Source organism: Dermacentor andersoni, chromosome 2, assembly GCF_023375885.2.
Source record: "Dermacentor andersoni chromosome 2, qqDerAnde1_hic_scaffold, whole genome shotgun sequence".
Taxonomy (NCBI): Eukaryota; Metazoa; Arthropoda; class Arachnida; order Ixodida; family Ixodidae; genus Dermacentor; species Dermacentor andersoni.
In genome coordinates this window covers 246,767,255-246,795,209 of record NC_092815.1, presented here as the reverse complement: position 1 = coordinate 246,795,209, position 27,955 = coordinate 246,767,255, and the positions used below count along the sequence as shown (strand labels likewise).

The window sequence follows — 27,955 nt, the reverse complement described above, 5'->3', positions numbered from 1 at the left end:
TCAGTGTAGCGCAGCTTAAAACCACCGTTTTCGTTTTTATTTTTTTGCAAGCAGTGTGGCACACCTCAGTGTCCTCATTCTGGCCGTAGTTTGCAGCGAATATTAAAAGCCGCATTAGTCGAAAAGGCTCTAGTCTGATGAATTGCCCCTGAAACTGCATGTCCTATGGCCGGATATTAAACATGAAATGAGTCTCTGGCGCGATATGCTGACTGAGTGGTTTCTAAATTTGTTTACTTGGTATGCGTAATGTGCCTCCCAGCTTCCGTAAAGGCACATTAAAGAGGAAAAAAATGATTTTAGCTCTTTTGGTAAATTACCCTTCCACAACACACACGCACACGCACAAAGAAAAGCACTTACCTCGAGGAGCCGCTTGATAAGCCAGATGCAAAAGCAGAATACTGGCGGCGACGCCGCCTTGAAATTCCTGCGCCAGCTTGCTGTAACGTCACGGATTTTGTCACTGCCCGTTCGAGCTTAACTAAGTGTCTATGGGTCAAACTGGAATACGTTTTATTCTAAATGAGACTGAACTTGAGTAGTTTCGATAACTTTTACGGAGCCAAAATGCCTCAAATGCCGAAGAAGAAAAAAACCTTTGCAATCCACGACGCCACACTTGGGTTCCGGATCTTAATTTAAAAAATGTCACTTTGATTAGCATTTTCTCTTTCATTATTAATGAACCTACCGCCGCGAAATTAACGAAAGTAGATGGCTTCGAGAATAATTTGTCCGCCTAAACTGGTTCAGTGATTCTTTTTAGTGTGCCTTATAGAGTGAGTCAACAATTTCATCCGCATTTACCACGGTCATTACACTTCTCGCTTTGCCATAGATGCTCAGTTATTGGGTTGAATCCTGGGGGCAGACTTACAAGAGCTTTCCAAAGGCTATCTAAAGCCTTTGGAAAGCTTAAAACGGCGATCATTGCGAATAGCAACGTTCTCTTCTGTTATACCATACCTTCTGTTATAGATACCATATTGCGCAATCGACATCGTGAATCTCGCTTCCGTCGCTGCGAAATTGCGGAACTCCATCGCTGTTACACAGCAGCATCGCTAGTGATTTCCAATTTCAAAAGCATTTGTTTCCTACTCCTCCCTGAAACAGTCGAACGCCTGAAGCGGAAATCCTTAATATTCCAATTTGTTTTACTATTTTTGGTGAAATGCTTATGGAATATATTGGCGCGAAAAACATGCGACGACTTACCTTTGGAACAAAATATGGCTCGCGATATTACTCTGACATGTCTTTGAAAATCTTCTACCTTACTCAACAGGCCGTCTGTTGTATGTTTAGGTACAGTCCTGTGTTGTATCGTGTAGGAAGTATCCTGCAGTTTTATTGTATGTTTGTGCAGCAAACGACTAATAATTGTATTAGTTGTTATATTTACAGCGACCTGCTACTGTACTGTGGCGTGTAATTACTATCTTGTATTTCTAAGGCTGACTTAGCATGTATATTCTATACTGCGGACCAGGAACTAGCCAACAATATAGGCTATATTCGTGCAACTATCCTTATATTACTTTCCCTATATGCGTATAAGCTGTATAGTGGATATATCCGCCGAAAACGTCACGCATCGCGCTCGACCTTGAAATTTGTTTCTCAGCAATCTAAAAGGCACGTGTGCACAGAAGACGCGTCTCAAGGTCAGCGAAAGAGAGAGAGAAAAAGTAGGCATTGCCACTGCAGTGCGGTGCATCCCCGCTGTGTCCCAATTAGCGCCTTCATGGAGTGGTCGGCTTTTTTCGCTGAGCCAGTGCAGTTAAAAAAAGAATGTAGAAAGTATTTCACGCCCATTAGGATGCCTTTTTGTTTCAACGCAGTGAATGGCTTTTACAAAACAGGTATGACCCAGACGAACTGCTTCGTAATAGAGATACGCATGGAAATATTAACCGAACGCGATATGAAAAAGATGCCAACCGCACGATAGCTTTCTAAACATACTCTGCGATTCGAGTTTGGTTTCAGCAATCGTGTCAGAACGGCTACCTTTGAACCATGGTCCTTTCATTTTGGGAAGAGAGTGGAATGAGCAGGAGCCAAATGTGAAGGGTAGGGGGAAATGTAAAAAAAGAAAGGAGAGAGAGAGAGAGAGACCGCATCATTTCTGGCGACAAACTCGCCGAGTGATCTGTCACAGGGTACATATTGTCGCCGTGCAGCATCAGCTCCTCGTGTGCGTCGCGGATCGGACCGTTTTCGCTAAACATCCTCGCTCAGGAGCGCTAAACATTCAGCCGTAAAAAAAAGAAACAACTCGCTGTTCATAGTCTGGGCATTCGGGACGAATTCCTGATGCACAATAGCGGGAATGCCGAAAAAGATGCTGTCAACATGCACGTTGTCGAGCTGCGGACAAGCGCAGCCTTTCTTTTTTTTTTCTTCGGTAGTGGAGACGTTGGGTTTTAATTACTTGGCTCATATTGCGCGACCCCGCCGCCATCAGAAAGCCCTGATGGTAAAGCCGTGGCGGGAAAATGGCACACAGATTACGTCATATTCACCTTTCTTTAAAAAAAAAATAGAAGTGGCCACGGTGAGGATCCCGCCGCCACTACTGTGCCGCTCCGTATCCGAGCGCGCTAATCACTGCTCCACCGTTGCACTGGTGATGCTCGGCCTGGCCGGCGATTCGCTAGATGAATGATGATGATGATGATGATGATGATGATGACTTGTTTGCATCCTCTTTGAAACGCGGCGAGGACAAATCGTCACTTAGCCTGCTTGAGTTACTTGGCGCATAATAGGAGCGACGTCACTGTCGGCTCTATGAAGTCTTCATCGTCTGCAGCCGCTCGTTCTGCCTTTCGCTTTGTCGGGGGCTCGGGGGGGGGGGGGGGGGGGATGCGCGTTGTTTCGCTGCAGCTGCTCACTTCGCACGTTTAGCTGCGTTGCAATCGTCTCGTACTTCGTCGGCCACGTAACTCAGCGACACACTCGGCGACAAGTAATGCTCTCGCACTTACAAATCATAATTTATTTTCTTTCCCACTACAGCGACTGTTGCTTCGCCTAAAGGTCGTACCCGTACGCCCATGTTTCGACTCTATAATTAGTGATGATCCTCGGCGTGAAAGACGGGGTCATTCGTCGAGGTTTCGGTCCCGCTTCTTTCGCTATTTGCTCAATATTTAAAAACCCGGCTATAAGGTCGCGGTGTTTAAGGGCAAGTAGGTTGTTGTAGTAATCCTGATATCTATTACGCCGAACTACACAGTCGTCACATCACAAGACAGTCAAGGCACTCTTGAAATGTTTGCGTTCGAGTGGCCTATTAGAGAAACTATAATTCTTACGAACGTTCCCACCCTGCTCTATTTATTTTTCTAGTCTTTGCTGTTTCACCGCTCTTCTTTCAGTCTTTCATTTCCCTTTCCCTTCCCCCAGTGCAAGGTGGCAAACTGGAATCTTCTCCGGTTAACCTCCCTGCCTTTCCCACACCGTTTATCTCTCTCTCTCTCTCTGAGCTCTATTCCCTATAGGACAATGTGATTACCAAGTAGCTTGAGACTAGCTTTCTAGCAATGAGTTACTGTTCTCAGGAAGTATTAGTTTACTGAAGTAATTTTCGAACCAGAGTAATTCGTACTCTATTCGGTTAGTTTTCCGCGCAGTTAATCAATGAACTAAATCATTGTCGCAACTTAATTACTCTGTTCTCTTCCTTCTCTGCATCTTTTTTTTTTTTTTGAGTAACTCGTACACGCTTGTCCTGATCTGGCAACATCCCATATAGTTAACACCCACATGCACAACCTTTCTGATTCCGACATCACGAGAGAGGCTCATGGGATTCAGAAGCCACGGAACGGTGGAGCTGGAGAGATTAGTAATTTGCACTGCGGGTAGCCTCCGTGGATAATGCGTGACCGATAGTTTTCAGAGGTAGCCAGCGCTAGCTATGAGAGCAAATTTTATTGACTTCTAACGAGTTGAAGAAGATAATGAGCGCCTTCTTACAGCGAAGGTGGGCCGATCCCGGATATAGTGCAATACCGGCACGACCCGCGGCGGAGGTGAAGCAGTCGTTAAGCAATCCACATAGGTGGGCTGATCCCGAAGATAGTGCAATAGGGGCCGACCCCAAGCGGAAGTGAAGGAGGCGTTAAGCAATCCCCATACGTGGGCCGATCCCGGATATTGTGCAATACCGGCACGACCCGAGGCGGAGGTGAAGCAGTCGTTAAGCCATCCCCATACGTGGGCCGATACCGAAGTAGTGCAATACGGGCAGACCCCAAGCGGAAGTGAAGCAGTCGTTAAGCAATCCCCATACGTGGGCTGATCCCGAAGCTGGTGCAATACGGGCCGACCCCAGGCGGAAGTGAAGGAGGCGTTAAGCCATCCCCATACGTGGGCTGATCTCGAAGATAGTGCAATACGGGCCGACCCCAGGCGGAAGTGAAGGAGGCGTTAAGCAATCCCCATACGTGGACCGATCCCGAAGTAGTGCAATACGGGCCGACCCCAAGCGGAAGTGAAGCAGTCGTTAAGCAATCCCCATACGTGGGCTGATCCCGAAGATAGTGCAATACGGGCCAACCCCAGGCGGAAGTGAAGCAGTCGTTAAGCAATCCCCATACGTGGGCTGATCTTGAAGATAGTGCAATACGGGCCGACCCCAGGCGGAAGTGAAGGAGGCGTTAAGCAATCCCCATACGTGGGCCGATCCCGGATATAGTGCAATACCGGCACGACCCGCGGCGGAGGTGAAGCAGTCGTTAAGCAATCCACATAGGTGGGCTGATCCCGAAGATAGTGCAATAGGGGCCGACCCCAAGCGGAAGTGAAGGAGGCGTTAAGCAATCCCCATACGTGGGCCGATCCCGGATATTGTGCAATACCGGCACGACCCGAGGCGGAGGTGAAGCAGTCGTTAAGCCATCCCCATACGTGGGCCGATACCGAAGCTGGTGCAATACGGGCCGACCCCAGGCGGAAGTGAAGGAGGCGTTAAGCCATCCCCATACGTGGGCTGATCTCGAAGATAGTGCAATACGGGCCGACCCCAGGCGGAAGTGAAGGAGGCGTTAAGCAATCCCCATACGTGGGCCGATCCCGAAGTAGTGCAATACGGGCCGACCCCAAGCGGAAGTGAAGCAGTCGTTAAGCAATCCCCATACGTGGGCTGATCCCGAAGATAGTGCAATACGGGCCAACCCCAGGCGGAAGTGAAGGAGGCGTTAAGCCATCCCCATACGTGGGCATATCCCGAAGATAGTGCAATACGGGCCGACCCCAGGCGGAAGTGAAGGAGGCGTTAAGCCATCCCCATACGTGGGCTGATCCCGAAGATAGTGCAATACGGGCCAACCCCAGGCGGAAGTGAAGGAGGCGTTAAGCCATCCCCATACGTGGGCTGATCCCGAAGATAGTGCAATACGGGCCAACCCCAGGCGGAAGTGAAGGAGGCGTTAAGCCATCCCCATACGTGGGCTGATCCCGAAGATAGTGCAATACGGGCCGACCCCAGGCGGAAGTGAAGGAGGCGTTAAGCAATCCTCATACGTGGGCCAATCCCGGATATAGTGCAATACCGGCACGACCAGCGGCGGTGGTGAAGCAGGCGTTAAGCACTCCCCATACGTAGGCCGATCCCGAAGTTAGTGCAATGCCGGGCTGACCAGCGGCGGTGGTGAAGCAGGCGTTAAGCAATCCCCATACGTGGGCCGAACTCGAAGATAGTGCAATGCCGGGTCGACCCACGGCGTAGGTGAAACATTCGTTAAGCAATCCCCATACGTGGGCCGATCCCGAAGTAGTGCAATACGGGCCGACCCCAAGCGGAAGTGAAGGAGGCGTTAAGCAATCCCCATACGTGGGCCAATCCCGGATATAGTGCAATACCGGCACGACCAGCGGCGGTGGTGAAGCAGGCGTTAAGCACTTCCCATACGTAGGCCGATCCCGAAGTTAGTGCAATGCCGGGCTGACCAGCGGCGGTGGTGAAGCAGGCGTTAAGCAATCCCCATACGTGGGCCGAACTCGAAGATAGTGCAATGCCGGGTCGACCCACGGCGTAGGTGAAACATTCGTTAAGCAATCCCCATACGTGGGCCGATCCCGAAGTAGTGCAATACGGGCCGACCCCAAGCGGAAGTGAAGGAGGCGTTAAGCAATCCCCATACGTGGGCCAATCCCGGATATAGTGCAATACCGGCACGACCAGCGGCGGTGGTGAAGCAGGCGTTAAGCACTTCCCATACGTAGGCCGATCCCGAAGTTAGTGCAATGCCGGGCTGACCAGCGGCGGTGGTGAAGCAGGCGTTAAGCACTCCCCATACGTAGCCCGATCTCGAAGATAGTGCAATGCCGGGTCGACCCACGGCGTAGGTGAAACAGTCGTTAAGCAATCCCCATACGTGGGCCGATCCCGAAGTAGTGCAATACGGGCCGACCCCAAGCGGAAGTGAAGCAGTCGTTAAGCAATCCCCATACGTGGGCTGATCCCGAAGATAGTGCAATACGGGCCGACCCCAGGCGGAAGTGAAGGAGGCGTTAAGCAATCCCCATACGTGGGCTGATCCCGAAGATAGTGCAATACCGGCACGACCAGCGGTGGTGGTGAAGCACGCGTTAAGCACTCCCCATACGTAGGCCAATCTCGAAGATAGTGCAATGCCGGGTCGACCCACGGCGTAGGTGAAACAGTCGTTAAGCAATCCCAATACGTGGCCCGATCCCGAAGGTAGTGCAATGCCGGGCCGACACGCGGTGGAGGTGAATCAGGCGTTAAGCACTACCCATACGTGGGTCGATCCTGAAAATAGTGCAATGCCCGGCCGACCCGCGGCGGAGGTACAGCTCGCCATTAAAGGGCCCACATACACAGCTTCGCTGGTCTTCCTTCTTCAAAGAGTGGAAAGGAACTGAGATTCCCCCCCTCCCAACTCCCCGCTGTCGATACAAAGGCGTTGTGCATAGGATAGGAATAAACTTTATTTGTCCAACGGTTATTGATATTGGTGCCCGGGGCCAGGCTGCCAGGGGTCCATCGCCCGAGGAAAACCTTTCGAGATCCTCTGCGACGGCCCTGGCCCGCTGGGCGGCCCACTCCTGGTCTTCGGAATAACCTATAGCAGAAGATATATAGTGCATGTATAAAAAAAATCACATTACCTCTTATTACCACACCTAATTGAACGATGTTGGTTAGTTCGGGAAAATTTTTGACTACCTTCAATGCGGTATCAACTAAAGGATGGTTCCCCTAAATGGAGCACGACTAAGAAGAGGTAAAAAAAATTTGGACTAATTGATTTCTAAATGAAATTAGGTTACCTCAGAGCTGCCATACGAACTCGGAAAGCAGACAATAATAGACAATAATACATGGGCCTGACACGTCAAGCATATCATTAAAGCTGGCATCTCCCTCTCAACGATAATTTGCAAGTATACTTAATAGTTATTTGCAAGAGGCCTTCGTCCTGCAGTGGGCATAAAAATAGGCTGGTGTTGATGATGATAATGATGATGTTGACGACGACGACGACGCCGACGCCACCGACGACGACGACGATGATGATGATGATGATGATATGGCACTGTTATGTGTGTTACACATAGAAGAAGACCGCATTGCGAAAGCAAAGGCCAGAACGCAAGGAAATGTTTAACGATGGAGAAACGCGACACAGCGCCACCGCCGACCACGGCATCAAAACATTCATACGCCACATAGCTCTAGTGCGGGGACACGTGCATGTCAAAATGCTGGCATTTGTCCACAAACGCGCCCGTTCGAGTACGAAAAACGGCTGAAAGAAACAAGGAAAGTAATTCCCTCTAATATTGCATAAAGAGCCAAAGAAATGAGTCTATTGAAAGGGGTGATGAGCTTGCAGATGTGTATTAGTTGCCCCGAAGACAGCGGCTCACAAAATTAATTCCTCGAGCAGCCGGGCCTGACCACCCGGCCGCTCCGTGTGACCTAACGGTGCCGATGTGCGGGGTCGGGCCTCGAAGGAATCACTCCGCATGCGAACTGCATATGTAAACTCTGACCTAGTCGCTCTGCTGTATACATAAACTTCTTCCACTGCACTCTCTCCTCTCTGGTATTCTCTAGCCGTGTCCTTTTGCTCCCCTACTCCTACCACCACTGCTGACCACCGTTCAAGTGTCAGCCGCCTGCGCTAGGATGTCATAGCGTGGTCAGAAGCACGGTGTAAGAACAACGTACTTACACACCATGGTCGGAAGTAAATTCCCTTTCCTTCCCTTCCTTTTTGTTTAGTTATTTAAGTCTGAATTAAATATATAGCCAATTACTACGCTATAGGTAGCGTTTGGTGTTTCTTAGCCCAATTCCGAACAGAATAGAGTCGAGGACTGGCGCATCTGGTGATATAGTACAGATGGCGTGTATACGTATATATATACACCGACCATACATGTGTCCTGTGCCGTTTTGGCCGATGACGTATAGTTTCCATGAAACGGAAATGCGTGGGAGACTTCGAGAAAAGCCGGTTCCGCTGTAAAAGTCATTCTAATACAATATACCAGGAATAAATTAAGACGACGGTCAATGCAAGCGTGGTGTTTTGGCGGCTAAGCGAGTAATAAATTGAGTGGTCGACTGGCCCAAGAAGCTGGCTGTTTAGTGTGCCTTTAACGACGCTCGAGCAAGAAAATAGTCCTTGAAAACAACGGAGGAGATGAGAATGCTCAGAGTGCAAGTAAACCTAAAGGTAAAAACATAAAAACGTACACAACTTACATATCATATTCTATGGGGGATAAGTACACTAGAGCGCGGTCCACAGATACATATCTGGCTACACATGTAAGTTGCACGATAAAATTTTGTTCTCAGGTGCGAAGCTTGCGACCTTGCATCGGACGGTTCTCAGTGCATGCAGGCGCAGTGCAGTGAGGCGGCTTCCACCGTGTTACCTTTCAGCATGGCCAAAGGCGATAATTATACTTCTACCAGGAGGCAAACCCCATCCATCCATCAGCGCCTACCGAGAAGTCAACGCAACGTTGACACCGATTGCTGAAAGGTTCAAAAACGCACACCGACAACTGCCTGGCAGCCTGAACTAATGATGAAACGGGCTAACGTCAAATGCTACCGAAGAAGGGCGCCAACCTTGGATTCCCAGGTTGCTATCCTGTCACATATACCCTAGCATCGGAGGTGGGGATGTTTCGGAACGATGCGATATCGTGGGCGTGGTATCGCGACCGATTCAACGATTTTGATTGGCCGCGATACAGTCATCAGATTTCCTAGTCGAGTCGCCTAGAGAAGACGACTGTATTAAAAGTGCAGACTTTTCGTGCAGTGAGACCGACGTGTACTGATGTCAACTCTGACGTTTAACTTGCTCCTGCATTGAGTGGGCTTCCGTAACTTGAGCTGTGTAAATAATGTTATATAGACCCTTTTTCCTTCAATCCTACTTCTGGACGTATTCGTCGATGGACTTGGTGGATTCCTTGCCCTAACGCCACCTGGAGCCGCAACAAACTGGTTGACAGCGGTGAGATCAAGAAGGTAGACCTCACAATTTGGGATCGGCGGATCTGTGAACGTGGCTCCAGGAGACACGAACTTCGCAAGAAAGAGGAAAACTACGTGAGGAAGAGTGACTTCGGTGGATCCGAGATCAGCAGACCTCCTCTTCGTGGCTCAGGGAGGTACAATCGTAGCAGTAACAGCGTAGAGTCTTGGACGACTCGAGGAAACTGGAAGGAAGACCAGCAGAAGGCAGTTCCACGATCTGGGATCGGCGGACCTGGGAACGTGGCTCCGGGAGGCACGACCTTCGCAAGCTCCAGGTTGGGTGAGTGCTTGAGCGATTACGTTTTGCCGGACGATAAAGACAGGGTTCTATCGGGAAATTAGCTATAGTTGATCGCCACCGGGTGGGTGGTCAATACAGGGGAAGTTGTAGTTAGCTCCCTGAAAAGCATGGATATCACATCGTTTAAGAAAGAGGAGCTGTTGCTTCAGTATTGATATTAACCGCAAGTTGAGGAAACTCGAAATTCGTACTGCGATTGAAGAAGTGGGTTACGAGGAGGACGAGCTCACGGATGCCTGGGAAAATATATGTCGCGAGAGGAGAGAAATGGAGGAAGAGAAGGAAAGGAGCGCGACAGGAAAGAAAGGCGGGCAGAAATTGATCCCGAGAAAGAAGAGAAGGAGTGGCAGGAAGAGATATAACAGACACAGGCAGAAATTGAGCTCGCGCAAATAAGGCTAAAGCTAGCGAGGCTAAAGCTAGCCGCCGGCGCAAATGGCAAGCGTGGAAACAACGAGCTTGCTTCAGCTGTACGAAACAGGTGGTCACATCGGTCTCTACCTGATTAATCTCTACCTCGAGCCGCAACAACCGGCACTCAAGCATCCCCGTGTAGAGCGCCGGCAACGCGCAAGCCGCGCATCCTCGTGTTTCCTCCAGGCTCTTATGCTATAACAATGTCATGTTGGATGCTCCGCGTTCTACCACTCTGGCAGTGCACACATTTCTTGCGCAACGCCTTATCGATCGCTCCGAACACGGCCGAAGGACCATATCGCGCAACTTGTGTGTTTTAATCCGGCATTCTTGCCTTAAGTATACATTAGCTAACGTTGTTGCTTCGCAGCGCAACATGGCTGTACCGCTTATGGCTGAGAGAGACGATTACGAATGCTTGCCCTTGTACTATAATTGCAATAACTGATAGCTTGACGTGCGACTCCAGTAGTTGTCACCTGTCCTGCTGTTGTTCTGTTGTTGTTGTTATTATACCGTAATTGCAATAGCTGATAGCTTGACGTGCGACTCCAGTTGTTCTGTTGTTCTGTGGTTGTTGTTCAGTAGTTGTTCTGTTCTGTTACCGTGATTTTTGTGTGCGTGACATTTAATTGCTGCGGGTGCCTTTTGCTTGTGGCGTAACCGGTGCGAGGCAGTTGCGCGGGACATCGTCGCCGCGCTCTGTTTCTACTTGGGGGAGGCTATACTTTGAGCTACTGTCGTTTCTGTCAGAGGAGTTGTTCTTCCTTGGAGAAGAAGAGTTCCTTCGGCAGTGGTCATGCCGTTTCCTGTCGGTGACTGGTAGACGCGTATGGCTTTAATTTTTGACAAGCCTCTTTCTTATAGCCAGGCCATCAGAAGTATTCATTTAATGTATACATGATCATTTTTGTATATACGCATCTCATGCACATCACTTCAAAATTGGGTACAGTGTCTCTGTCACATCATCATTGTACATAAACATTGTGTACACAGTATATATGTAACATTATTTTATAGATGTCACATTTAGCTTATTTGTCTCTGTGCCTTTCCGTGGGTTCTGTGATTATATGTTGTTGAGTGAGGACTCGGACACAACTTTGAAAACGTGCCGTGCATACAATGCTTCGTTCTTTATACTCTGTCGTCCTGGTGGAATTGTGCCGTGATTGTGACTCAGTGTTAGTATCGTCTCTTGTCAAAATAAAGTTTTTTCTAAACGCACCCGTACCTGTCTTCGGCCCACATGTGCTCATCACGCGTCAAAAAGGCGCCACCATCTTCAAGGCACAGACAGACATCGTTCCGACCGCAGCATGCACTTACATTTCCCGAGGTATCATAGAAAATCCATCCTCTCTGCATAACACTGCTGTGACCGCTAGAACACCTGTCGTATCCTGTGGATCATGCCCCCATCCGCCTCCCATACTACCTACACCGACCTCTCTATTCCTACCCCGCAACTCTGGGTCGCACTGCACTCAAGCGTATGTTACTTAGGTCTAGAAGCCGTTTCGGTTCAGTTCATGATCAAAACCCTTGTCGCAGCAAGCTCAAGCCGTCTAAACGGTTTGTGTAAGCACTATAACAGGTTTATCCAAATAGTTTTACATCAACTATTTATTCTATATAAAAGAAGTGGTTGCAGTAAGTACATTAACTATCGGAACCAGTTAGTTTTCAATCGTTTTAATATTTGGTGAGAAAAATACAATCGTTTCACCCAAATAGCTTGTCAATCTAAGACGGTCTGTTACAATAGGATCAGATCAAAACAGTGTTCTCGTCAGCTTTGCGCAGAGGCGGTGTCGTACCCTATGAAGTGCTAACTGAGGGGCGACTATTGCTAGTTGAAAACTCGCCTCGAACATAACTACATTTTTAATGTACTGACCTCGTTCGGCTTTTCGTCAAATTTTGTTGAACTTATTAGGAATACCTATTCAAATATCCGAAGTACATTGTTCCTTGATGGTCGAGAAAGTGCACCGTTTCCCGTTACTCGTGGCGTTCGTCAAGGGTGCCCTCTATCCCCAGTACTCTTTGTGCTCAGCCTTGAACCATTTCTGCGCTCAATAGTGAGAGACCATTGCGTATGCGGTCTCCCACTGCCTGGTAGCGGTGTTGTGAAGGTGACAGCCTTCGCCGATGACATCACATTATATCTCAGGAATGAAGATAGCTTAACCCGCAGCCTCCGAATTTTCACTGAGTACGGAAATATTTCAGGTGCTGCGCTAAATTTTTCAAAATGTCGTTATTTGTTCATTGGTTCGCCACAGACACGCCTAAGTCCCCTTTTCCGTCTTCAAAAGAGCGATTCTCTTCGCATTTTAGGCCTTGACTACACCTCTAATGGCATATCAGACTATGTGTGGCTCTCAATTCTTGAAGATGTAAGGCGAAATATTGAAGAGGTTCGAGGGTATGATTTACCCCTATCAGAAAGAAGGTACTTAGCGCAGTCTGTATTTTGCGGCCGAGTGTGGTACGTTTGTCACGTCGTACAGCCACCATTACGGGTTACTAGGTCCTTGCAGTCCCTTCTTGGTGCCTTCTTCTGGTTGGGCCGTACAGAACTGGTCTGTCGCGCGGCGCTTGGACAACCACGCTCTCGCGGTGGGTTTGCCTTCCCATCCGTGTCTGTCCGCTGCCGGCTGCTTGCTCTGCGATTTCTGCTCCGTCTGTTACAGCATGATCAGTGTCCAGCGCGTGAACTCGCTTGCTATTTCCTTGGCACAAAAATTCGCTACATGTTACCGGGCGTACACTTAAATCGCGGACCACAAGTGTTAAACGCACCTACATTTTACTGTACGGCCGTGGCATTTTATCGCCACATACAACAGGTATGTCCTGATGTAGACGTTCTCCAAAACCGTGTAGTAGATACTATGTCAGCCTTACTGCTTCCTCTAGTTCCCCCAGCGCGCCTCGCACGTTCAAATAATGTGTCGTGGGATGCGATAACGGCATCATTCCTGCCTGGCCACCTACGCGACTTCATGTGGCGTCTAGGGTGGCAAGTGCTTCCAACTCGGGACAGGCTTGAGCGGTGGGGCGTTGTCCCATCTTCGCGGTGTCCCAATTGCCCCCTTCAAGAATCCAATAAACATGTACTGCTGCAATGCGTCGTTGCCAGGATATCTTGGAGGGCCGTGCATACTGGATTTCGTGGCCTTGGAGTTAACCGCTTTATTACGTCTGGTCGCTGCTCACGTGGCCGCTTCGCGCGACTTTTAATTGCTGCGGGGGCCTTCTGTCTATGGCGTAACCGGTGCGAGGCAGTTGCCACGGGACGTCGTCACCGCGCTCTGTTTCCACTTATGGGGAGGCTCTACTCTGAGCTACTGTCGTTTCTGTCGGAGGAGTTGTTCTTCCTTGGAGAAGAAGAGTTCCTTCGACAATGGTCATGTCGTTTCCTGTCGGTGGCTGATGGACGCGTATGGCTGAATTTTCGTCCAGCCTGGTTCTTGTAGCCAGACTATCAGAAGTATTCAATTAATGCACATAGAATGCAGGTGCCCGTGATTTCTGTGTGTGTGTCCTCTCGTATACATGATCATTTTTGTATATACACATCTCGTGCACATCACTTCGAAATTGTGCAAAGTGTTCTATCACATCATCACTGTACATAACCATTGTGTACACTGTATATATTGAAAATCATTTTGTACATGTGGCATTTAGTTTATGTGTAACTGTTCCTTTCCGTGGGTATATGTGTTTATATGTTAGTGCGTGAGGACTCGGACATTACTTACGTTGAAAACGTGCTGTGTTTCGTTTCTTACATGTTATCGTCCCGGTGGAATTGTGTCGTGATTATGACTCAGTGTTCGTATCGTCTCTTGTCGAAATAAACTTTTTCTAAACACAAAACTTTTCCCAATACCCCGCCGGGACGACGTGAAATAACGTCGGCCATGGCAATTTTTGGCAGGCCCTACGGGGCTTCGTACTCAAACCAAAGAAAGATATTCAGATATGCAACGGGCTCCAATTTTTCGGTCAAAAATTTGGTGGACGCAGCACGATTCTTTTTCACGCTCCTAATGTCGTACAGTACCAATTAGCCCAGTCTATTCTCTTGTATGTAACCGCTATGTTTACCAGGAAACACTGGCGGCGAACGCTATCCACGAACGCCAGCTTACTGGTTAGAATCACGGCCTCTTGCGTGGGCCGCGATGCATAGATGGAAGAACTTTGTTTTTGTGTACCTCCGTTGTTTGTCGTTTGCCTACTTTTCTTTCACCAATCTTCGAATCGCATCTTATTAATCTAGTTCCGACGTGTTTACTTTCCCCTTGGTCTCGCTGAACCCAAGGGCTTCAAGGAGGCCAGAGGTGCCTTAATCGACCGCTGAGTAGATATCTTCACATTTCAACAAAACGTGTTCCATCGTTTCCCTAGCTTTACCGCAGCAAGCATATGCTTCTTCTTCTTTGTTTTATCTCACTCGCCGTGCTTCCTTAGTAACTATGGTGTTGGGCTGCTAAGCCTAAGGTCGCAGGATCAAATCCCGGCCACGGCAGCCGCATTTCAATGGGCCCCGCAGAGGCATCTGCGTCAGCAGGCGTTTGGTGTGTTGCGACACAACGGACCCGAGCACATGAGGGTCGGACCCTCCCGCGTGTAGCCGTGCGCGGCTTAGCCGTGTATGGGGAAAGGGGGATCCTGGGGGTTGAGGCAGTGCTGGGTGTTTGGACCTTTATGGCCCCCCGGTGGAGGCAACACACCTCTTTGGCCTCTGCTTCACATAGACGGCCCCTCCAGACTGACCCACCTGGAGGAAAACGGCAGTCGCCTTTTCCTGTCTCTCTTTCTTCCTACATCCTTCGTCTTTCCCTTACTTTATACCTTTCCTGTCTCCTTCTCTCTTCTATTTACTTCCTTCTTCTTGGCGGCAACGGTTAACCCTGTGTGGCTATCCAACCTTGGGTACACCATATTTGGTTATAGTGGCGGCGTACGACTGGCGTCGTGCAGACTTGCATGCAAGCTCTGCCGCGTCCCCTCGTTGGGCTCCGTGGTGGACGGTCAGCGCTGTTGCCGAATTATTTTTGTATTTTCATGGAAACTTCTTTCCCCCCACTTCCTGATCATTCTCGGAAACGAGGGCGCACCGAAGATTTATTCCAGTTTTTCGGACGCCAAATCGAAAACTTCGCCCGCTTTCACATTATTCACTCTGAAAAGTCTGACAAACCACTGCGAACAATTTCACCGTTCCTTGTGTCAAAGTCCTTGACTGATGTTTTCGGTCCAGGTTACAAGGCGTCGAGGATGGCAAGCGGCGACCTCCTCTTGGAACTCCGCGACCAAAAGCAATATGACAAACTACCGAAGCTAGTGTCATATGGGGAGAACCCACATAACAGTAACCCCGCACCGTACAATGAACAACACCCGCGGTGTTGTGTCGGATGATGATTTGCTTGAGCTGAGTGAACCGGAACTCCTGGAGGGCTTCAGCGAACCAAATGTGATCAATGTCAGAAGAATTATAGTGAGGCGAGATGGTAAAGAGATTCAGACGAAGCACTTAATAATCACCATTGGTTCAAGTGTCCTGCCCGAGTCAATCGAGGCCGGGCACATCAAGCTCCGTGTTAGGCCGTACGTGCCAAATCCGCTTCGATGTCTCAAATGCCAGCGTTTCGGCCACAGTTCGCAGAGCTGTCGGGGCCGCCAAACATGTGCGAAATGCAGGGCCCATGAACACACCAGTGAAGCTTGTGAGAACGCTCTCCACTGTGTAAACTGTGATGGGGAGCACGCCGCGCTCTCGCGGTCGTGCCTATCGTGAAAGAAAGAAAAAGAAATTGTAACAATTAAAGTAAAAGAGAATAGATCATTCAAGGAGGCATACAGGCGGGTTTCATACCTGCCCGAGAAAAGCTTTGCCGATGTGACGCGTCAGGGGACAGCGACACAACGGCTTCCGGTAGCTGGCAGACCCACAGGCAGTGAGTCGGCAGTTACGCAATCTGTCCCCGCGACGGTTGCAGCTAGCGCTGCTACGCCAACCCAGCAAACTGGGCCATCGACCCCGAAGGTGGGCGCAGCCGAGGCTGCCCCAACCTCCCCGGCCCCTTCCAGCACTGGCAACAGCCGGCGCAGCCAAATCCCTCAGGGAGCCCCGTCGACCTCCGGGCTGGTGGGCGCAGGGGTATTGCCCTCCAAGGCGGGAGCCTTGCTGGTAACTTCTCGCTCGCGAGAGCACGTGTCCGGCGCCTCACACGAGGCAATGGACACTACACCTATCCTCAAGGCGCACCAAGCGCCTAAGGAGCGGCGAGGCTCCCTCAAACGCTTCAGAAAGGGCAAAACCCCCGTTACAGGGCGGGCCTCGAAACAGCTCTGTAATCTAAGCCGTCACTTCCGTTTCCGTACACAAAGCACCAATTTACTTTAAATATGGATGATACACAAATTACTCAATGGAATGTCAGAGGTCTTCTTAAAAACCTTTATGATGTGCAAGAACTCATCCACAAACACAATCCAAAAGTGTTGTGTTTACAGGAAACACACTTAAAATCGAAACACAAATTTCCTCCTACACTATGTTACGTTTCGCAGAGATCGCGATGATGCTCTCGCATCATCGGGCGGTGTCGCCATTGTTATCCATAAAAGCATTGCGTGTCAACTTTTACTCCTACAAACGCCTCTTGAAGCAGTGGCGGTTCGAGCTGTTCTCCTAAACAAACTCATCACCATTATCTCTCTTTACATACCCCCACATTACAAATTAAACAAACATGAATTTCAGTCCTTTATAGATGAATTGCCAGAAGCTTACATTGTTCTTGGCGACTTCAATGCGCACAGCTGCCTGTGGGGCGACTCTCGTATAGATGGGCGAGGTTGCCTTGTTGAACAGTTCCTTTTTTCGTCTGGTGTGTGCCTTCTAAATAAGAAGGAACCGACATATTACTGTCCTGCAAACAGAACCTTTTCCTCAATTGATCTCAGCATAGTCCCCCCGTCTATACTGCCTCAACTCAAATGGGAAGTTGTGAGCAATCCTTACGGGAACGACCACTTCCCCATACTAATAAACCATATGAAGAAAACCAATATCCACCACAGGATCCTAAGTGGAAGATCGATACAGCCGACTGGGAGAAATACTGAACTCTCACTAGTATCCCATGGAATCACATGTCTTCTTCAGGAATTGATGCTGCTGTGCAGTATTTTGCAGCTTTCATTATAGATGCTGCATCTAAATGCATATTTGAAGTAAGTGGCTCAGCGTGCAGACGGCGTGTCCCGTGGTGGAATGACGACTGTAGGATTGCTCGTAAAAAACAGAACAAAGCGTGGGGGCTGCTACGCGCTTCTCCCACTGCAAATAATCTTGTCAACTTTAAGAAAGTAAAGTCCCAAGGCAGGAGAACCCGCCGACAGGCCAGTAAAGAAAGTTTGCAGAAGTTTTTATCGAGTATTGACTCGTTTACAGATGAGGCCAAAGCCTGGAACAGGGTTAATAGGATCAGAGGGCGGCAAACATATTCACTCCCTCTGGTAAACACACAGGACGATACACTGTAAGATCAGGCAGACTCACTTGGGGAGCACTTTGAGAGCGTGTAAAGTTCAAACCATTATTCGAAATCCTTTCTGAAATATAAACAAATAGAAGAAAGTAAGCCACTCATAAGAAAATGTCCACAGAATGAACCGTACAACTGTCCTTTTAGTATTGCCGAGTTGAGAGCTGCCTTGAGCTCATTCATGCAAGAGCACTGCACCGGGATCTGACAGAATCAAGTATGAAATGATCAAAAACCTACACAATGACACCCAAGTTACACTACTCTCAATTTTCAACACCATTTGGGCTGAAGGATGCCTTCCAACTGCATGGAAAGAAGCCATTGTGGTTCCTGTTTTGAAACAAGGCAAAGATCCTTCCTCAGTGGCAAGTTACCGCTCGATAGCCCTCACAAGTTGCCTTTGTACGGTATTTGAAAAAATGATTGATCGGCGACTCATCCATTTCCTTGAAATGAGCAAAATGCTTGACCCCTATCAGTGCGGCTTCCGAGAAGGGCACTCCACAACCGATCATCTCGTACGTGTTGAAGGAAATATCCGGGACGCATTTGTACACAAACAGTTTTTCTTATCCATATTCCTCGATATGGAAAAGGCATGTGACACAACGTGGCGTTACGGAATCTTAAGAGACTTGTCAGAAATGGCATCCATGGTAATATGCTAAACCTAATAGCATCTTAAAGCTATCTGTCCAATCGTACCTTCCGGGTAAAAGTCGGCAATGTAATTTCACGTCCTTTTACGCAAGAAACGGGTGTACCCCAAGGAGGCGCGCTCAGCTAGCTGCACGCTCTTTATCGTGAAGATGAACACGCTTCGTGCTTCATTACCACCGGCCATCTTTTATTATGTCTACGTGGAGGACATACAAATAGCTTTCAAATCCTGTCACCTCGCAGTGTGCGAGAGACAGGTACAGCATGGCCTGAACAAAGTGTCAATGTGGGCAGACAAGAATGGATTTAAGATCAATCCTAACAAAAGTTCTTGTGTTCTTTTAACAAGAAAGAGCTCAGGCCTGATCCCAGATCCTTGCTTAGAACTGTGTGGAAACAGATACCTGTAAACAAAGAACACAAATTTCTAGATGTTATACTTGACTATAGACTCACTTTCGTCCCCCACGTTAAACATCTTAAAGAAATATGTCTAAAAACAATGGACATAATGAAACTGCTATCCCAGACTTTATGTGGTAGTGTTTAATGAATCTCTACAAGAGCCTCATTCGATCACGATTGGACTATGGTGCCTTGATTTATCACTCTGCCGCCCCATTAGTTCGTAGCGCCTCCTCTCTTCAGAGGATGCCGCTGTGATGATTATTTTGAATAGCAGATGCCTGTCGGCCCTTGTGTTTCAAGGGCTCTGGCGAGGCAGTAGTGCTCTAAGCAATTTAGCATCTCGCATATTTTATATAATGCATCATTCTTTCTTAATGCATTTTAGTGATCATAGTACACGTCATTAATCAGTGCCATAGTTTTATTACGTGTACATTTTATGCAACTTACACCAACTCTTTTAGGCCTCTTTACAGCCACGTCACATTAAATTCGCAGAACCCATCAGACCACTACATATTCATTACCACTAGCATGGCGCTCTTTGGCCATACCTGGCCCTTGTGCCATTAAACCTCAAGCATCAATCTATCAATCATTTCGACGGGGGTGAAATGCGAAAGCACTCACGCACTTAGATTCAGGCGCACGTTAAAGAACCCCAGGTGGCACAAACTTGTGGAGCCCCCCACTACGACGTGCCTGATAATGAGGTCGTGGTTTCGGCACGTAAGACCCTATAATTAAATTATTTGTTGTATCTCGCCTTATTAGCGCGTGTTTTAAGGCATCCTGGTCTCGCTTGGAAAAGTAATGAACTTACCTTTAAGTTATCATAAATTGTTTCCTTTTTTATTTCGTTTTTTTCTCTTAAGTAGTTACTCATAGCAGGTTTCTTTTCCATTGCCGCCACGCATGAGATTATCTCAGCCTCTCTGACATTCCGCTTGACGTTCTTTGTTGGCATGTTGCTCACCATACAGGCCGCATGTTGCTCGTAACCTTCCTAGTTATTTTCCTCCAACGCGAATCAGTATTTTTCCTGTACAAATACCTGAACACACTTCCAGCCCATTTACCTCCTTCCATATTCCTCAGTGGTTCTTCATAACCAATTTTACTCTGAGCTTCCGCGCTTGCCCATAGGGTTCTTTGCTCGTCCGTTGTCGTATGCGCAGTTACATGATGCATTCCAACTTCCCTCACTTCAAAACTTGTCCAGCCCATATCACCCTGCATAGCTGCATTTGTAGTTTTCCCTTGAGCACCCAATGCGAGGCGTCCCACTGACCTTTGGTTGCCATCGAGTCCTGATTGTACGTCTGACTTCAAGCACAAAACCGCTTTACCAAATGTGAGTCCTGAAAGCATTAAACCTTTCCACTTACCATGGAGCACCTCGTACCTATTGTATCCCCACAGTGCTCTGTGTTTCATTATGGCCAGATTTCTATTCCCCTTTGCTGTTATTATTTTTCCTGTGTTTCCATATATCTATTTCTTTCGTTTATCCCTATACCAAGGTAATCTAATTCTTTTATCCGAAGTATTTCCTGGCCCTGTATTGACACTGTCTATTCACTGTTCTTATTGAATACCATAACACCTGATTTTCTAACGCTAAATTTCAGACCTAGATTCTCCCCTACCTGTCCACAGATATTAGCCAGCCATTACATATCACTTTGCTGGTTAGCTAGCAACACAATGTCGCCCGCATAAAATAAACGATGATATGTGGTGTTTTATGGCGCAAGGGCCAGGTATGGCCAAAGTGCGCCAAGCCAATGGTAATGAAATGGAAGTGAAGCGATAAATTACGAGCAATGGTTGTAATAGGGCTGTAAAGGGCCTAAAAGACGGTCACTGTAAAATGTGTAAGAGCTACATGTAATAAAACTATGACAATGACTATGAAGCGTGCCATGGACGCGAAAGAAGCATTGTAAAAGAATGACAATGTGCTCAAATTGGTCATTTCGATAAAAAATTCCAAAAAGCACTACTGCCTTAACAGAGTCCTTGAAGCGCAAGGACCTGAAGGTGTGTGCTGTCCAGAAGTACTATCACAGCAGCATCCTCTAGAGAGAGGATGTGCTACGAGAGAGAGAGGGCTCTTTATTAGAAAAACAGAGAATTTTGCCGGCGCGTATATAACCGCTGGCATGCTACTCTGTATAGGGATGGGGAATGGGATGAAAAGATTCCAGAAAAGAGTGGGAGAAAAGAAGGATAAAAGTAAATATGAAATGTACGAGTGGACCTGATACTAATATTTACAGGTGACATGGCGGGTCAATTTAGGCTTTTGTATAGGAAGGATGCAATTTTTAAAGCTTTCCTATTTGACCAATTTCTGTCAGGTATTTGAACAATAAATCCAAAACCCGTCCCTGTTTTGAAGGGCCGGGCATTGGACCTAAGATGCTCGGTAACGTTAACGGTTCGTGGCAAATCATGTCCATTTGGTGCTCTAAAAATTGTCTCTCGTCGCGGTACGCGGGGCATTCTAGTAATATGTGCTCAATTGTCTCTAAGTTGCGACAGTTATCACAGTATGGGTTAGTGGTTAGTCCTATGCGGTACAGATAATTGTTCGTGTATGCCACGTTCAGTCGAAGACGATGGTACAATGTCTCTAAGTGTCGAGGAAGTGGTCGTGGAATTTTCGGTCTCATATCTGGGTCAATGTAACGTAGGAAGTTATCTTGGTGAAGCGGCAGATTCAAGATGAGGTCTTTTTCTTGATAGGCATATTTTTGCCATGTTTGAAGCGTCGGCTTTTGTAAAATATGTTCTTTTGAACTTGCGGTATCGGAGTCCATTTCTGGTAGCTTCGTCCGCTCTTTCATTTCCCGAAATGCCGGCATGGCCAGGTATCCACTGGAACTTTATGCAATGCCCAGCAATCTTAGCCCTGTGGTGAAGATAAGCAATGTCAAATGCTGCTGGTTGATTATTGCAACGCTTGTGCCTGTTCCACATACTTTGTAGGGCTGCTTTTGAGTCCGTGAAAATCACCCATGTCTTTGGCGGTTGCTGTCGAAGTACATACACAAGGGCCTCCTTAATGCCATATAGCTCCGCTGAAGTAGATGATGTCGCTCGCTCAAGACGAAACGAGAATCGTTGCCCTGTAGAGGGAACAAAAAGTCCGCATGATGAACGATGTGGAGTTGTAGAGCCATCTGTAAAAATGTGCGTTGCGGCTGCGTATTCTTTGTGCATATATTCTAAAGCTATCTGATAAGTCGCTGCTTGAGGCATTTTCTTTTTCGCACTGATTCCAGGTATATATGGCACGATTTCCTGTGGGGACAGTGTCCATGGTGAAATGTTTCGCGGCATAATTTGTGACGCCTGAGCAGGAATGGAAATAGATATGCTTCCGACGGCCTGCCCAAAGCTAGATGTAGCACGGATTCTGGAAATATCCATTAAAAAGTGAGCCTTCGTGTGAATGACGTGGCGGAGGTGTATCCGAAGTGTCTCCTGCGAACATAGCGCTTCCAGAGGCAGGCATCCAGCTTCTGCTACAGTCCCTGAGCGGGACGACCCCTTCGGAAGGCCAAGACATACGCGAAGGCAGTTGTTTCGTGCTGCCTCGAGTTTTCTCTTGCTTGTGGGAGATATTTTGTGCAGGATCGGGAGGTAATATCGTAGTCTTCCGTCGACGTAGGCCTTATGGAGGAGCACCATTGATCTACAGTCGCTACCCCACTGTGATCCAGCTAAAAATCGGAATACGTGCGACGCCGAGGAAATCTTCTCACTCAGTTTTTTCACTTGGGGCGACCATGTGAGGTTCCTATCGATCGTCACTCCAAGAAACCTTTGCGTCTTGACGTATGGAAGGGCACGACCACCCAACACTAGTGGGTATTTTTCCGTACACCTCCGCGTGAAAGCCATGGCAACGCTTTTGTCGGGGGACAATTTCTGACCCCTTGGATTTAGGTAGGCCGATATATTTGCTAGCGCTCTCTGGAGGCGTTGTTGGGTGGTACTGCGGGAACGCGCCGCACTCCAAATGCAGATGTCGTCCGCATACAGTGTGATTTTGACGCCAGGGGGCAGGTTTTTTTTCAGATGGATGAGGGCTAAATTAAATAATACCGCACTTAACACAGCTCCTTGTGGCACTCCCTTCTCGACGGCATAAAGCGCCGTGGGGCCATCCGGGGTACACATGAAAAGTTGGCGTCCTTGAAGATAGTCTTCAATCCATGCGTAGAGCCGTCCTCCAAGACCAAGGGTTTCCAAAGCGTCAAGTATTGCTTCATGATAGACCGAATCATATGCTGCCTTAATGTCTAAAAATAATGCAATAGGTATGTTTCCAGAGACCAATTCCTCTTCAATTGATGAGACCAAGGCAATGACATTATCAATTGCGGATCTATTTTGCCGGAAGCCATTCATTTCCTCCGGGTAAACTTTTGCAGTTTCCAGGAACCAATTTAGTCGCTTGTAGATCATTGTTTCGAATAGCTTCCCTACGCAGCTAAGCAGAGATATGGGTCTGAAGGAGGCGTAATTTGTTGGCTGCTTCGCTGGTTTCAATATAGGAATGACTTTCGCAAGCTTCCATTCCGTAGGAACCTCCCCAGTTATCCATGAGGCGTTGTAGTACTCCAGAAGGCGTAGGCGAGATGTGTGGCATAGATTTGCGAGCGCTTCATAACTCACGCCGTCATGGCCATGTGATGATCGCTTGTTTACGTCGCCGATTGCTGCCGTGAGCTCTTCGATGGTGAATGGTAATTCTAAGTCAGGAAGGGTAGCTCGAGGTGGACTAGGCTGACGACTTGCAATTTGCCGCAATGTGCCCCGTTAGAAAGGAGCCTGCAGTACTGCTCTGCCACCTCTTTCAGGGATGCGCGCTCATGTAATGAGAGGGCGATAAAAGGATACAGCTGTTGCGGCTCTTTGCGAATGCCTCTGACGACTCGCCAGATTTTGCTCAGGGGTTGTCGTATGTCGAGTGTCCCACAAAAGTCCCTCCACCTTTTTTGGTCCGGTTTGGTGAGGTAACGTCGTATATGTCTTTGTGCCCGTCGACAAGTTCTGAGGTCTTCCCGACACTCCACGAGGATGTGGAGGACGGTGAGCCTTTCACCACATCTACCACAGGTAGGAGGTTCGTTGCCAGTAAGCAGAAAATTGTGAGTACCATATGTGTGTTCTATTCTGAGACTACAGAATAGGACATCAGTCCGTCTTGTTTTTGTAACGGCGTCCAGAAACCTATCCTTGGCTTAATCAACTGCAGCTTATTATTTGTTTCATTATCCCACATGCGTTGCCAGTAGCTTCGCAGTTTGCAAAAAAAGGCTTGAGGTCTGTGGCAGGAATAGTAGTGGGGGTATTACCAGCTTGAGGTGTAACTGATGTGGCCATTTGGTCGGCTAGCACATTACCTTCAATGCATCTATGACCAGGGACCCAGCATATTGTCACATGTCTACGAGACGAATAAATATTGCACAAGAGAGAGTAAAGCTCAATTAAAACATTATTTTTGTGTTTTCTTAAAGACATTGGTGCTTTTACAACACTTAACGAGTCCGTGAGTATTATCGCTTTCTCTAGTTTAAATTTCTTTATATGTTTTACCGCAGACAGTACTGCGTAGGCTTCCGCAGCAAAGATGCTTGTACGGGGGTTCAGTACACCTGCTTCAGAGAAAGAAGGTCCAACAGCCGCGTAAGACACACCAACATGCGATTTTGACGCATCGGTGTAGAATTCCGGACAACAGTACTTCAATCGGAGTTCATGGAAATGCATTCGTATTTCGAGCTCTGGTGCGTATTTTGTAACTCTTACAAAAGATATATCACATTCTATTACCTGCCAATCCCAAGGCGGTAGCAGCTTCGCTGGAGGCATCGAGCGGTGTTCGAAGAGGGGAACATCCATTTCCACGCTAAGCTCCCTCACACAAAGTGAGAAAGGCTGTCTCACAGAGGGTCGATTACGGAAAAGTGCAGTACATGTCGAATCGTTAATAGTTTCACAACACAGATGTTCAGGATTAGAGTGCACTTTAAGGAAATATGTAAAGCTGGTGTAAGATCTCTGCAGATTGAGTGGCCACTCATTCGATTGTACATATAAGCTTTGAATGGGGCTAGTTCTGAATGCGCCTGTGGCCAGACGGATATACATGTGGTGGACGGGATCCAGCATCTTTAGTGCACTGGGGGCGGCAGAGTTGTATACTATGGCGCCATAGTCTAACCGTGATTGAATGCGGCTTTTGTAAGTATTCATTATACACTTCCTGTCGCTACCCCATGTTGTGTGTGATAGTATCTTGAGTAAGTTCATTGTTTTTAGACATTTAGCTTTGAGATATTTTATGTGTGGGATAAAAGTAAGCTTAGAGTCAAGTATTATACATAGAAATTTCTGTTCATTCTTGACAGCTATTTCTTGTCCACACAGTTCTAGACAAGGATTTGGGGCAGGCCTCTCTTTCTTGTGAAGAGAACACAAGAACTTTTGTGGGGGTTGATTTTAAATCCGTTTTGGTCTGCCTACTTGGACACTTTGTTTAAGCCCTGCTCTACCTATCTCTCGCACACGGTGAGGTTGCAGGATTTGAAACCTATTTGTATATCGTCTACGTAGATGGAATAAAAAATGGCTGGTGGCAGTGAAGCACGAAGTGTGTTCATCTTAACGATAAAGAGAGTGCAACTGAGTACGCCTGCCTAGGGTACACCAGTTTCCTGTGGGAATGTACGTGACAGCGCATTACCTATTTTCACCCGAAATGTACGGTTGTGTAGGTAGCTTTCGATAATGTTGAACATATTGCCGCGGATGCCCAGCGCCGACAGGTCGCGCAACATTCCGTACCGCCAAGTTGTATCGTACACTTTTTCCATATCAAGAAATACGGATAGGAAGGATTGTTTATGTACGAAGGCATCGCGAATGTTTGCTTCGATGCGCACGAGATGGCCGGTTGTAGATCGCCCTTCCCTGAAGCCACATTGAAGTGGGTCAAGCATATTGCTGGACTCTAGAAAATGTACGAGACGGCGATTTATCATTTTTATTGCGAAGCAATACTACTTTAGGTCGCACTTCAGCCCGTTCCGTGGCGAGGCGGTGGTAGGCACCATTGACCTTTAGCGTGACCTCGCTGCGTGACGTCACACCACGTGACCTAGAGTGACGTCACACCAGCTGTGTAAAAACGGGGCCCCATCTCACGCCGTCGCGAGGCGAGGCGGTAGCCACCAACGGCGGCCTAACTCCCGCTCCTCTCACCAGGGGCGCTACGGTCAGAGTGGGCATATCTTACGACGTGGAGAAAATGGAGTGTTACCGCACCGTCGGCCAATCGATACTGGAAGATTTTGTAATGGGCACGCTGGTGAGGGAAATGTTTGTCGGCATACACGGATCCGACAGATGACTTCCTCTTAGATGATTCACTGTAAGCCGTAACACTAGCATAACCCAAGACTACCACCAGCCATACTACCAGCTGATCCGAGAATAACACACTATTGCTTCGCAATCACCAGGCTTAACCAAGCTAAGCCACGGCCGTTTTTATTTCAAAAAGCTTGCAAAGACAGCTCGTAAGCGCTATAGGACGGTAGCTTTTCAGAAATGATGTATTTTTACCGTGCTTCAAAACAGGGATCACATTAGCTTCTTTCCATTTAGATGGGAGGTACCCGGCAGCCCATATAGCATTGAAAAGTGCGAGTAGCGTTATTTGAGTATCGTTGTGGAGATGTTTAAGCATGTCGTACATGATCCTGTCAGGTCCAGGTGCAGAGCTCTGACACGCAGCCAAAGCAGCTGTCAATTCGGCAATGTTAAAAGGCAGGTTATATATTTCGTTCTGTCTGCATTTTCGGTTGATGGTCTCACGTTCTGCTATTTGTTTGTGCTTTAGGAATGCCTTGGAATTATGATTTGAGCTGGAAATCCACTCGAAATGTTCCCCGAGTACGTCAGCTTGATCTTCTAGGCTATTGCCTTCATCGTTTACTAGGGGCAACGGATGAATTTCTTGTCCATTTAGCCTTCTAAGCCCGTCCCACACTTTACCCTCTTGAGTATATGAATTTATAGCTGAAAGGAACCTCTGCCAGCTTGCCCTCTTTGCCTGTCTTCGCGTTCGTCTTCCCTGGGATTTAATCTGTTTAAATTCTACTAAATTTTCGGCGGTAGGGCATTCACGTAGTCTGCCCCAAGCATTATTTTGTCTCCTCCGTGCCTCTCTGCAATCGTTATTCCACCAGGGGACCCGTCTTTTAAGTGAAGTGCCATTTGTCGCAAACGGTATTTTCTAGGTAAATCTCTCTCAAAAGCTGTACACAATCGTCGCCTAAGCCTTCTCCTTCTAGAATATCCCACAAAATGCTTCGGTCTATGTTGTCATACGCACCTGTAATGTCTAAAAAGGCCACATATAACCTTATGATTTCTACTCTTGACATTTCAATACACTGAGTAAGAGCAAATAAGTTATCATCTAAACGCCTACCTATCCTGAAGCCATCCTGAAGTTCTCCCAAGATGTCATTATTCTCTGTCCATGCTTGCAGCTTTACTTTAACTGCCTGCTTTGCTAACCTGTATATTATTGATGTAAAGGTAAACGGTCCATACGAGTGAATTGTAGTTTCCCCCCCCCTTACCTTTATAAATTAAATTCATTCTATTTTGTCGCCAACTGTCTTGTATTCGTCTATCTTTTAAAGTTTTTTTCCACTGCTTTCCCCAGTCTTCACTCTTTGGTTCTGAGTTCGTTAATCAGCCAAACCGGAACCTTGTCTAGCCCTGTGGCTGTGCGCTTAGGAATTTTCTCTTCGGCTTTCTTCCAGTTGAAATATGTCAGCACCAGCTCCTTTTCCATCTGGTTCTCTTTCATGCTCTTTTTTTTTCTTCAAATACAACCTCGCCATTGCCTTGGAAAAGTTTGGCTGCTACTTTTCAGATGTAATTTAATGCCGCGTCCCCTTCCAGTTTGTTTCCATTTTCGTCTAGGATATGTTGTTGTATTGT

At 47.7% G+C, this 27,955-nt stretch overlaps 1 non-coding gene across 1 annotated transcript; it reads left to right on the top strand.

Moving 5' to 3' along the window:
- The first annotated feature begins 12,062 nt into the window (after nt 1–12,062).
- LOC126540012 (U4 spliceosomal RNA) lies at nt 12,063–12,208 on the top strand. Its single transcript, XR_007601448.2, has one exon. It is a non-coding gene; the product is annotated as a U4 spliceosomal RNA (small nuclear RNA).
- The last annotated feature ends 15,747 nt before the right edge of the window (nt 12,209–27,955 follow it).